General features: G+C 34.4%; 1 protein-coding gene across 8 annotated transcripts in view; it reads right to left on the bottom strand.

Moving 5' to 3' along the window:
* LOC101891519 (proton channel OtopLc) overlaps positions 1 to 12,286 on the bottom strand; it is a 153,406-nt gene that overhangs the window by 104,784 nt on the left and 36,336 nt on the right. For 7 of the 8 annotated variants that reach the window (XM_011292651.3, XM_011292654.3, XM_011292655.3 and 4 more), the window contains exon 2: positions 10,789 to 10,823. The exons of the other annotated variant lie outside the window; for it this stretch is intronic. The gene's annotated coding sequence lies outside the window, so the exon portion shown is untranslated. The remainder of the gene's footprint in view (positions 1 to 10,788; positions 10,824 to 12,286) is intronic. 8 annotated transcript variants of the gene reach the window in all.

Here is a 12,286-nt window from a genome sequence, read left to right as displayed (position 1 = left end):
TTATTATCAAACTTAGATCGATTTCGGAGATGGGCAATATCGATACACTCTTTTTGGGACCTCCCATGCAAAAGGTCGAAATTGTCACGAAAATGTTTTACTGCACAGAAAAACGAATGGTTAATCCGATTTCCTTTATAATTGCATCAGTGCTAGGTCAAGTGCGAAAATCGACAATATCGGTCCTACCTCCCCCACAAAGGGTCAAAAATCGAGTATAAAATCCGAAATAAGCATCCTTTCCCTTCATATTTCACATATTCTATTTTTATACCCTCCACCATTCTATGGAGGTTATATTAGCTATGTCATTCCGTTTTTAACTCCTCGAAATATTCATAATAGACCGTACATATCTTCTGGATCATCTAAAATTCTAAGATGATCTAGCGATGTTCGTCTGTTGTAATCACGCTATCTTGTGAACGAATTGAGATAGAAGGCTAAAGTTTTGCATACATGCATAGTTTACCAGTAGGCAGGTTAAGTTCGTAAATAGGCCATGTCGGTTCACGTTTTTGAATAGCCCCCATATAACGGAACGTCTCGATATTCGGTATTTCCATGATTTGAGTGACATTATTTTCCGGAATTATTATACCCTACAACACTATGTGTTGGGGGTATTATAAGTTTGATTGGGCCAGAATTTATGTAACACCTCGAAATATTGATTTCCCATATAGGAAAGTATATATGGATCTAGCTCGCCGAGCTGAGTCGATCTAGCTATGTATGTCCGTCCGTCCGTCTGTCCGTCTGTCCATGTTAATTTGTAATCACTCTACAGGTCGCAATTATGGCCCGATCTTCACGAAATTTAAAATGTAGGTGGGGTTAATGACAGAATAGAACCCTATTTCTTTTGGAGATGATCGCCAAATGTTTAGGGGTTGAAATGGACCAAATACTGAAAAAATGTCGGATTTTGCAGTAGCTATACAGGTCGTATTTATAGACCAATCGACGCGGAATTTCGCATGTAGCTACAGTTTAGGGCGGAGAAGAAGCCTACCAATTTGGGTGGTCATCGGATAATATTTAGCGGTTAAAATAGACCATATCTTTTTTGTTGAAAAAATTCAAAATTTTTCATTAAACCGCGAATATTTTAAATCCCGGCGAAATTACAAAGCCATGACAAGGTTACTTCTGATCTTTACATTGATGTCAAGATCCAACAAATCACATATATAGCAAAATATGTCTATCAAAGAAGATATGCTTGAAAAATCTCTTATATGTCGAGAACGGCTGAACTGATTTCGACAGTTCTCATTAATTCAGAATGGCCTCTTGGCAGAAAAGAAAAAACGCCTAAAAAATAGCATAAAAATATCTCTCTAAAGATGAAAATATTGATTTTGTAAATTTTCTCATAATTTTTCAATTTAGTCATATTTTTTGGCATATTTTCATTTTGAATTAAACATTTGGTAATATTTCTACAGCTAACAAAACTAAGTAGTTAGGATATCAGGATATCATATACAGATCGCATTTATGGCCCGATCATTACGAAATTTTGCATGGGGATAAGATGAGGGTCAGAATAGAAGCCTACACTTTTTGTAAATGATCGCCGTATATTTAGGGGTTGAAATGGACCAAAAAACTGCAAAATTGTCAGCAGGTCGTAATTATCGCCCGATCCTCACGCATATTTGAATGGGGGTTACCGCACATTGCAAAAGCCAATCAGTTTCGGATGGCCATCCAAATATATTCAATGTGTGAAATAGTTTGCCAACTTTTGTAGACAAAATACGAAAATGTCCAATCCAGAGACTTTTTGGAGAATTCACAAATACAGGAAAGACGCACTTCTGACTATTTCGTTAACGCTGATTTCGTTGAAGAATATAGTCAAATGTCTGTATCTCATATAGATGCGTTTCAGTCAAAAACCAACAATAAATGTTAATCTTTTGCCACTTCTGAGAGATTATAGGTCTTTGGGAAATATTGGTTCCAGATCTAGGAAGGCCATGTACGTGCGAAATCTGCCAATAAATTGGAAATGAGCAAATTAGTTTATGTTGCTATTATTTGAAAATTAGAGAACGAAACCTGATGGTTTTCTTTTATTATTTGTCACAATATCTTGTGGAATTCTTTCGAGTTTCCCGCCTATGTAGATTGTATCGTTTATTATATTGTTGTAGGGTATTCAACGGTCGGCCCCGCTCGACTGTAGCCTTTGCTTACTTGTTTTAAATAAAATAGGACTAAAATTTTTGTATGCAGGTCCACGTCTTCGTATAGCCTCTATATAACGGTACCCTCCGATATTCGGTATTTTGATGATTTCAGCAACATTATTCACCGGAATTGTTTCAAATATCGTATTGAAAGGTCTTAATGGGTACTACAACCTATGGCAGAAAATTTTGTATGCAGGTCCACGACTTTGTATAGCTCACATATAACGGTACCTCTCGATATTCGGTGTTTTGATGATTTCAGCAACATTATTCAACGAAATCGTTTCAAATTTCGTATTGGAAGAACTTAATGGGTACTACATCCGATGACAAAAAATTTCGTATTCAGGTCCATGTCTTCGTATAGTCCCCATATTTTCATTTAAATGGTAGTTTTCGATTTTATTTATTTTTTTTTTTTTTTTTGTGAAAAATTTCAAGTTTCTTCCAAATGGTGGGGGTATTAAAAACCTAGCGGCTTTTTTACTTGTTTCTACTAAAAAAGGATCCGCTGTGAAGATGAGATATATCGGTCCACTCCTTCTGGTAACTCCCACACAAAGGCTCAAAATTTTGAATATCCGTGAAGCTGACAAAACGCGAAATTAACATCTGATTCCATTCAGACTTAGTGCATCTCAATATTTCCATCAACATAAGATATGTTATAAAGATGGTAGAGATCGGAGCATTTCTTCCGATACCTCCCCCACATGGGGTTTAAAATTTTGAAAAACAAAGTGCTCAAGAAAAGCGAAAAAAGCATGCAACTCTCTTCAAATTGCACAAAAATTTTTGCTAACACAATATCTTTTGTGAAAATGATCATTTATATCTGCTAACCTCTTCTGGTACCCCACCCACAAAGGTTCAAAATTTTCAATACCTTTATTAGTCATAATTTGCGAAACAAGTCAGCGATTCTTTACAACTAGCTATATTTAAATATTTCTCTCAACCAGAAACTTGATTTGAATATAGAATATATGATTTTCCATAAAATGTTCTTGTAATTTTGCTAATACCAGTATTTTTAGATGAAGGAATACTTCGGTCGACTACATCTGGTACCTCACGCAAATTTTAATATTTTCTGCATAGAGGGTCAAATATTTGAATAATCATAAAATAAATCAAAAAATTATTTAAATAATGGAAGATTGGCCGACTAATACTACATAATTTGTGTTTTTTTTTACAGTTAGTTTTTTATTATATTTACAATTTTAAGGCTTATAAATCTCTTTTGGGACTGCATTGCTTTTTAGGGCTTGCCATACTCGATAACTATATTCCCATTACACCCTAGTGCACTCATAATACATTATATATTCATATATTTACCATTCTGTAAACTTTGACATTGTGTAAAATCCTGTGTGCGCATATATGTATATATGTACATTTACATCAGTTCCATGTGTATACAAAATTTACAAAGCGGGGAAGAGTGGGGGCAAAAAAATGTAGATATTTTATGTTATGTTCTTAACACTTTTCCATCGCTGTCAGTTATTTTTAATGACCTGATTTGATTATCGTTTTTTTCTCGCTCGCTTACATTGTTAATTTTATGAAATAAACTTTATTAAAAAAATAATAATGCGACAGCAGCATCGTTGAGAGTGGGAGTTGTCCTACAACGCACATGAAGGACCTTAGCAACATCTACAGGATTGTTAAAGTGTAAGTGATTTACACCATGGGGCATAGACCGAACGTTGTAATTCAATTTCGTTCTCATTAATGTCTAGTGGCGATGACGTTATATTAGTTGTTCCATATTGTCATCTTCGCGCGTGGTGTCCTGTGAGAAAAACTGGGTTATTTGATTGACAATATTGTTATTTGAAAGAAATTATTTTAAAAATAAGTGAACTTTTTTCATGTGAAACATACCAAAACGTAATCGTCCACATGTAGCGAATATTTGGAAGAGGGTCTTGAGAAGAGGCTCAGATGAAGTACCCAAGTGCCAATGATCCTAAGACTGTCGAGGAAATGCTTCGGGCCCCCTAAATAATCCAAACGTTTGTAGTCAGGATACCGACTACGTTCTAACGGAACTTTGATTTGAAACCTGGGCGCCTTATTGAGCACTTGCCATGGTACGGAGGATATCCCATGATCTACGTTAGTCCCTTCAAAACGCGATGACGCATAGACGACAATTTTAATCAGTTTCCGATTTTCACATTTGAGGTATTTGATTCTAGACTGAATTCTGTCCGATGTGCAGAAATACATCATATTTGGACCCATATCCGTCCATGAAGCACAATAAAATTGAAATGGCGGGTCTAACACATGTTAGACCCTACAAAGTATATTTTCTTGATCAGCGTAAAATTCTAAGTAGATGCCCGACAGACGGTCTGTCTCTTGTAATCTCGTTATCTTTCGAACAAAATGATATAGAAGTCAATGAGATAGATCCAAACTTTTGCACACACGTGAATTTAACCTGTACGTATATATATGTTTTCGTATAGCCCCCATATAACGGTATCCCGATATTCTGTATTTTGATGATTTCATATTCGGTAAAGTTCGGTTCATAGATTTCTAAATTGATTCTACCTTTTGTGCCAGATTACTTTCTGTATATGTTCACATTATCCCTCATATAACGATAGCTTCCGATAATCGGTATTTTGGCGATTTAATCCACATTTTCAAAAGGAGGTATTTTGAATTAGGTACATAGAGGTCTTAATGTATTCTCCACCCTTTGTCAGAACATTGTCTATAAGAGCCAACGTTTTGTGATGATGATTTTAGCCACCTTTTTTTTAGCGGAATGGTTTAAAATTCGGTATGTAGGGTTTGTAATGCTATCCATCTCCTGTGGCCGTAAGTTGCATTATATCCCCCAATATAGCAGTACCTCTGAATATTCGATATTTAATCATAATTTTCAATATTTTTATTTAAATTGGGTATTTATATGTTCTACAGCAGGGAATTGCTATAACGGTTATGTTCTCCCAATTTTGTTATTCTCTGATTACCAATGTGTCTGATTAAGATTGTGGAGAGAATTACGCTCAATGAAGTCCCTATTGACTGCTTTGCCTTGACCCTGATTTTGACCCCACTTTGGGATAGGTGTCGTAAGGAGGACTCTTTAGCCGAGATCTAATGCTGTTTGATTGGGATATGCGGAGTTTGAAAAAAATCGGACACAACATAAATATTTAATAAATGTTACAGTTATTCAAAATGTTGATCTCTTGAGGGCTGGTACGAAAGGCAGTGGGAAAATATTTTCCATGTTCTCCTTTGATCTAAGTATAAAAATTATCACGGACCTAATTTGGACTATATCGGGTATTCGATTTGTTCTGTATGAAATACATGCAACACGTTGACCTCTTTGGGGTTTACTAGAATGAGTAGGTAGATGTATATTGCCCTGCTCCGAACTCAGATACATCAATTTTTTAACCAAACGGATTCCCAACCGAGTGTCATCGTGCACACCAATCAAATAGACGAATCACCAGTCAAATTTCCTGAGATAGATTTCGCCCAAATATAGTCATAAAAATCCCGTTACTTCGGTTAGGAACATTTTGATAGCATCAAATGATAATTACCCTTCCCAAGTCACAAGACAAGTAAAAAACATTAAGTTCGGACTGGCTGAACTTTTAATAGCCTCTACCATTGGATAAAGAAAACATTTTTATATTAAAGTATCTGAATTCAAACGTGTTCCGCTTTAAACTATAAATACCAGTAAGGACGTTTTGGATAATGCTGTTAAACTTTTCAAAAAACCATAAAGGGGGTGAGACCGTTGCATGGGAGCCATACCGTAACCGGAACCTCCATAGACAAGTTTATGCTTCAAGGATTGCAAGCTACCAAATCTTTTTAAATACCAATTTTAAAACAATTTCGCTAATAAATGTGACTACGATTAGGAAAATACCGAGTATTGGTGGGTATCGTTATATATGCGCTATAGGAAAACGTGGACCTAAATTTTCAATGTTCTGCGCTGGAGCTAGAACCCATTACGAACTACAAATACGAACTTTTAGTCAAATCCATGAAAAAATGTGCCAAAAATCATTAAAATACCAAATAACCGGAAGAACTGTTATGTGGGAGCTATACGAAAACGTGAACCTTAATATTCCATACGCATTACGAACTACAAATACGAATTTTTGGACAAATCCGTGGGAAAATGTGATAAAAATCATCAAAATACCGAATATGGGAAGGTGCCGTTGTATGGGGCTATACCAAAACGTGGTATAAATACAATGCTTCGCCACACGAGCTGGACCTACAAATACCAATTTTTAGACAAATCCGTGGGAAAATGTGGCAAAAATCATCAAAATACCGAATATCGGTAGGTACCGTTATATGGGGCTATACCAAAACGTGGACCTATAAGTACAATGTTTCGCCACTGGACCGGACCCATTATGAACTACAAATATCAATTTTTAGAAACATCTGTGCAAAATTGTGGCAAAAATGATCAAAATACCGAATATCCGGAGGTACCATTATGTGGGAGCTATACGAAAACATGGGCATAAATATTCAATATTCCACAACAAGAGCTAGAACAAATTACGAACTACAAATACGAATTTTTTGGACAAATCCATGGGAAAATGTCGCAAAAATCATCAAAATACCGAATATAGGGAATTACCGTTATATAAGGCTTTACCAAAACGTAAACCTATAAATACAGTGTTTCGCCAAGGGACCGGACCGAACCCATTATGACCAACAATTACCATTTTTTCACGGGCCGTTATATGGGGGCTATACCAAAACGTAGACAATGTTTCGCCACCGGACCGGATCCATTATGACCAATAAATACCATTTTTAGACAAATCCGAGAAAAAAATGTAAAAATTATCAAAATACAGAATGTCGAGAGTTACAGTTATATGGGGACTATGCCAATACCAACCATCGTAGACAAAATACAAATTGTTCTGCCAAATTTTTAGGCTCTACATCAAATAATGTGAGCTGTATCGTGATTTCAACAGACAGACGGACATCATTATAATTTTATGCTGATTATGAATATATATGCTTTATGGGGTCTACGGCTAATATGTAGGGATGTTACAAACGGAATGACAAAGTTATTATACCCTCCTTATATTATTATATTACTTATAAGTTACCAAAATATGGAAATATCGATATTCCTTCAATATTTAATGATTTCAAATCACTGTGTGTAATTTATTACTATTGCCCCCTTAAAGGTCTGATTTTTTGCTTTATATTTAATTCTAAATTTCTTTAAACAAATGCCTTAATTTTTCACGCATTTGTCCAATACGTGTATTCGTGTACGTCTTCTTTAAATAAATCATATTGTGCGGGTGTTGAATAAACAAATTCAAAAACAAATCGTGACTTTAACCACAAAACACTTTGGTTTGGACAATAAACAATTTAAACTCACGAAGTTCATGACCTCCGCCAACACAATAAAAACAAGAAGTGCTCATTAGAGGCGAAACTACCCAAAAAATTGGATTGTTAAACAATTCATTTAGATCATCATCATTTACACAATTTGATTTCAAACTAATAATTAAACATGCCACGCCGCAGCACACACAGACGCATACATGGAAGACACGGCGACTTCCTGCTTCCATATATTTTCCCATACAAAACAACAATTAAAATATCCCACTAAAACTTTTATTTATTCTAATTTGTTGTTCTCTTCAGTATCCAAATCCATAAGAAGTGAAATGTGTAACAAATGCTTTGGTGGAAGAAGACAAAGGCACCAAATTAGAAAAAAGAACGAAGAATACAACGAAGAAGAAAATATGACGGGGAAAATGTCTGATTCCAGCAAAACACAAATCTACGCATCGTTGCCACATACGAAAGTAAACAAAAGAGCTGTTCTATAAACCACTCTGCTTTGCTCTAGTAAAAGAAACGTGCTTGAATTTCGAAAAAAGACAATAGCGGAGGGATGGCTCCCCTCCCGCCATCATCACCGACAATTATTTATGCTGGCGAAAACTGTTGCGCCAGCCATAGTGGCCCTTATTGCGTCTTTTGAGAAGAGACTTTTATCAGTTTGCTTGCACGTTTTCTTAAGTGTTAGTGTCATGAGCTGGCTGTAGCGATGTAAACAATTCGCAAATCAGGTACCTCGCTCCTAATGTTCCCCCCTTAAGAATGTATAAAATTTGTGTGAGATACAATTTGGTGCAAAGAGGATTTTCTTTTAGTTATTAATTTTAATGAAGATCTTAAGTATTATTTTGAAGTGGTGGCTGGAAGGTATTAGGTGGGTTCTCCATACAACAACTATATGCATTCTGTAGACGATATCTCACATCACTCTATGTAAACTGAAGACATTCTGGCGTTTTTTTTATAGCCAGAAGGTCTTTGGGAGTTCTCCCAAAGCAGAAAAACTCAAGGGGTCTTTTTTAATCAGAAGGCGCTTCAGATGTCTTCTATAGGTAGACATCTATAGATGTCTCTTATGGAGAGAACACCATCGGGAGGATAAAAGACCTTCTATATACAGAAAACCTTCGAGATCTCATATATAGACAAAGATCTTCAAAATGTCCATTGACAGAATACCTTCGAGAGATCTTCTTTAGAAAGAAGTCTTTCGAGAAGTCTTCTATAGGCAGAAGACATTTAACCGGACTTCTTTAGAAAAAAGACTTTCAAAAAAGACCTTTTTCCATTGACAAAAAATCATTGCTAGCTCTTCCATAATCTTCCATCAACCGAAGGCTTTCATGAGGTCTTCCATAAACAGAAAACCATTGACGGGTATTCTCTAGACAGAAATCTTCTAGAGGTCTTCTAAATACATAAGAACTCTTACAAGTTTTCTATAGACAGAAGAATTTGGAGAGAGGTCTTCTATAAAAATAAAACTTTGGAGAGAGGTGTTCTATAAAAAGAAGACTTTGGAGAGAGGTCTTCTATAGACAAAATCCCTTCCAGAGGTTTTCTGTAGACAGAAGACATTGACAGAAGGCCTTTGGGTCTTCTATGGATAGAAGACTTTTTGGAGGTATTCTATTGTAAAAAGACCCTTGTAAAGGACTTCTATAGACAGGGGATCTTTGAGAAATCCTTCAATTGACAGAATAACGTAGAGAATCTTCTACAGTAAGTAGACCTTTGAGGGGTCTTCAATAGATAGAAAAGAGGTCTTCTATAGACAAAATCCTTTCCAGAGGTCTTCTATAGACAGAAGACCTTTAGTTCTTCTAAATTCGGAAGATCTTTAGGTGTTCTAAAGTCAGAAGACCTTTGAGAGGTCTTCTAAGGATTTTTTTTTTTTTTTTTTTGAGGTATTCTATTGTAAGAAGACTCTTGGAAATGACTTCTATATACAGGAGATCTTAGAGAAATTCTTCAATTGACAGAATAACGTAGGGAATCTTCCATAGTAAATGACCTTTTAGAGACCTTTCTGTCTTTTATAGACAGAAGACATTGGGGTGGTCTTCTACAGACAGAATACCTTCGAGAGGTATTCTAAAGACAGAAGGATTTCGAGAGATGACCTGTAGACATAGGACCTTTGAGAAATCTTCCATGGACAAAAGGTCTTCAAGGGGTCAGGACTTCTATAGATAAAAGACATTTTACAGATCTTCTAGATTTGATCTTTCATTTGCCTTCTATATGTATTTTATGAAGAAAGGATCTTTTATAGGCGTTTTATAAAAGAAAGGATATTTAGAGTTTTTCCACTGAATTTTGACGGGATTTCTATAGACATAAGACTTTTTAGGCATCTATTACAGACCGTGTTTCAAGTTTTCCTCTAAACTAAAATACTTCGTCTTCAATTAAAATAATTTAACTTTCGTCCAAAAGTACCATCCACCCTAATGTAACTTAAACATTTCGTGACGACAAACCATTTGTTGCTTTTGTTGTTGTTGTATATACAAAATTAAATGTTTAGTTCGGAATATTGTAGTTGTCGATTTAATTTTTTCTCGTTTTGTTGTGGCCGTAGTAGTAGCAGAAACATTGTAAACATTAATCGTTAATGCCGTTAATAGACGACAATAAAATGGGCATGGGGATTCACAATTAAACCTACAAAAATACATTCAGAAAATTATTAACAAAAAATTACAGTATGACCATAATTTACATCTAATGACATATTACCGTATTTCCAAAACGGCCACCTGTTTGCGCCAACAATTAACATAAAAACACCATCAAGTTCAATCCCCTCATTTGTTGTGTAATTTCATGAAAATGGAAATTTGGTCGAAAATTTGGAATACATTAGAATTTTTTATTAGTGGACATAGGGGAAAAGCAGTTGCATCCACCTGTGTCCGCAACACAAAACAAAGCTTGTGGCCGAAAAGTGATGTATTTAAGAGATGATTTATTTTGCATTTATACACGTTGTAATTAATATGAATTAGTATTTTATGAGAAATATCGGGGTGGTTTTCGGTTGTAATGAAATGTAGACTGCATGTCTACCAGAATGTTTTATTTTAATAACAGTGTGTCCCTACAAGAAAATAGTTATTTTAATGCACTTATTTATACTTACAAGGACTTGGGGGTTTTAATACGTATAAAACATACCTGAAAAAAGAGAAAAGAAAACATTAGGTAGAAAGTACGTACTTAATATATTACATAATTCAATAAATCCAATAATTCATAACATATCCTTTTTGAATTCACTATTAATATTTGGCGAATTTTTATGAATATCTTATCAAGGACTTATGTTTATGATTTTTAGTTGTTTAGTTCAAGGGCTTGATTCTTGTTCAATGAAAATATGAAATTAAAAATATTTATCATGGTTTATCGCGTATTCCAATTTTTGGAGTATTAAAAATTCGGATCATTTTTTTTTTTTTTTTTTTTGGAAATATAATTTTTTATTTTAATTTTTTATTATTTTTAACATTTTATTTTTTTAAAATACCTTTCGAACCAATTTTTGGGAAATTTTTATGTTTCTCATGTTTCTTAAATGAAAAGATAAAATTAAAAATATGGCTGGAGAGGTATTACACATTTGATACGGCCAAAACGTGCGTCATCGCCATACCAAATCGGGAACCTGTATAGCCAATTTTATACTTCAATGATTGTCATCTTCCAAATATTTTTAAATACCAAATTTGAAACAATTTCGTAGGTAAATGTGACTAGGATTATCAAAATACCTAATATCGGTTGGAATCGTTATATCTGCGCTATGGGAAAACGTGGACCTAAATATTCAATGTTCTACCGCTGGAGCTAGAAGCCATTATAAACTACAAATACCAAATTTTAGGTAAATCCGTGTAAAAATGTATCAAATATCATAAAAATACAGAATATAGGGATGTACACGGCGACAAAGTGGAGAGCATAAAAACGGAGGTTTTGGAACCTCTAGTACTAGTACATTTCTGTATAGCACATGATATGACTTCAGGAAAAATTATATTAAAAAATTTTATTAGAGCAATAGATATACCGGACCGAGATTCACCAAATCAATATATATATATATATATATATATATATATATATATATATATATATATATATATATATATATATATATGTATATATATATATATATATATATATATATATATATATATATATATATATATATATATATATATATATATGCATAACCGTAAAATCGGATGAACATCTTTATTGAAGGTATATAAAAACCGTCACCAATCTCGACGAAATTTGGTAGAGGTACTTTTAAGCTGTATCTGAACCGATGTTAACCACAATTTGAAGTACTTGTTTCTAAGATGAATTCAGTCGGAGTTAAAAAACTACAACAAAGTTAAATTCCATAATTTTTTAAATTTTTTAAATTTTATTGAATGACAGCAATAAATGTCGGAAATAGCATCAAATTTTAGAATAAGTTTAGATTTTTTCGAATTGATCACATTTGGCACGAATTATGGACTTCAAACGGCCAATAAAACCGTCACACGTTGCCCGAATGTTGATCTGCGGTGGCCCATTCCCGGCGAAGCCCTTGCTTGAGGTGACATTTTGATACTTTTGACTGC

Source organism: Musca domestica, unplaced genomic scaffold, assembly GCF_030504385.1.
Source record: "Musca domestica strain aabys unplaced genomic scaffold, Musca_domestica.polishedcontigs.V.1.1 2, whole genome shotgun sequence".
Classification (NCBI taxonomy): Eukaryota; Metazoa; Arthropoda; class Insecta; order Diptera; family Muscidae; genus Musca; species Musca domestica.
This window is presented reverse-complemented; position numbering and strand designations above follow the sequence as displayed.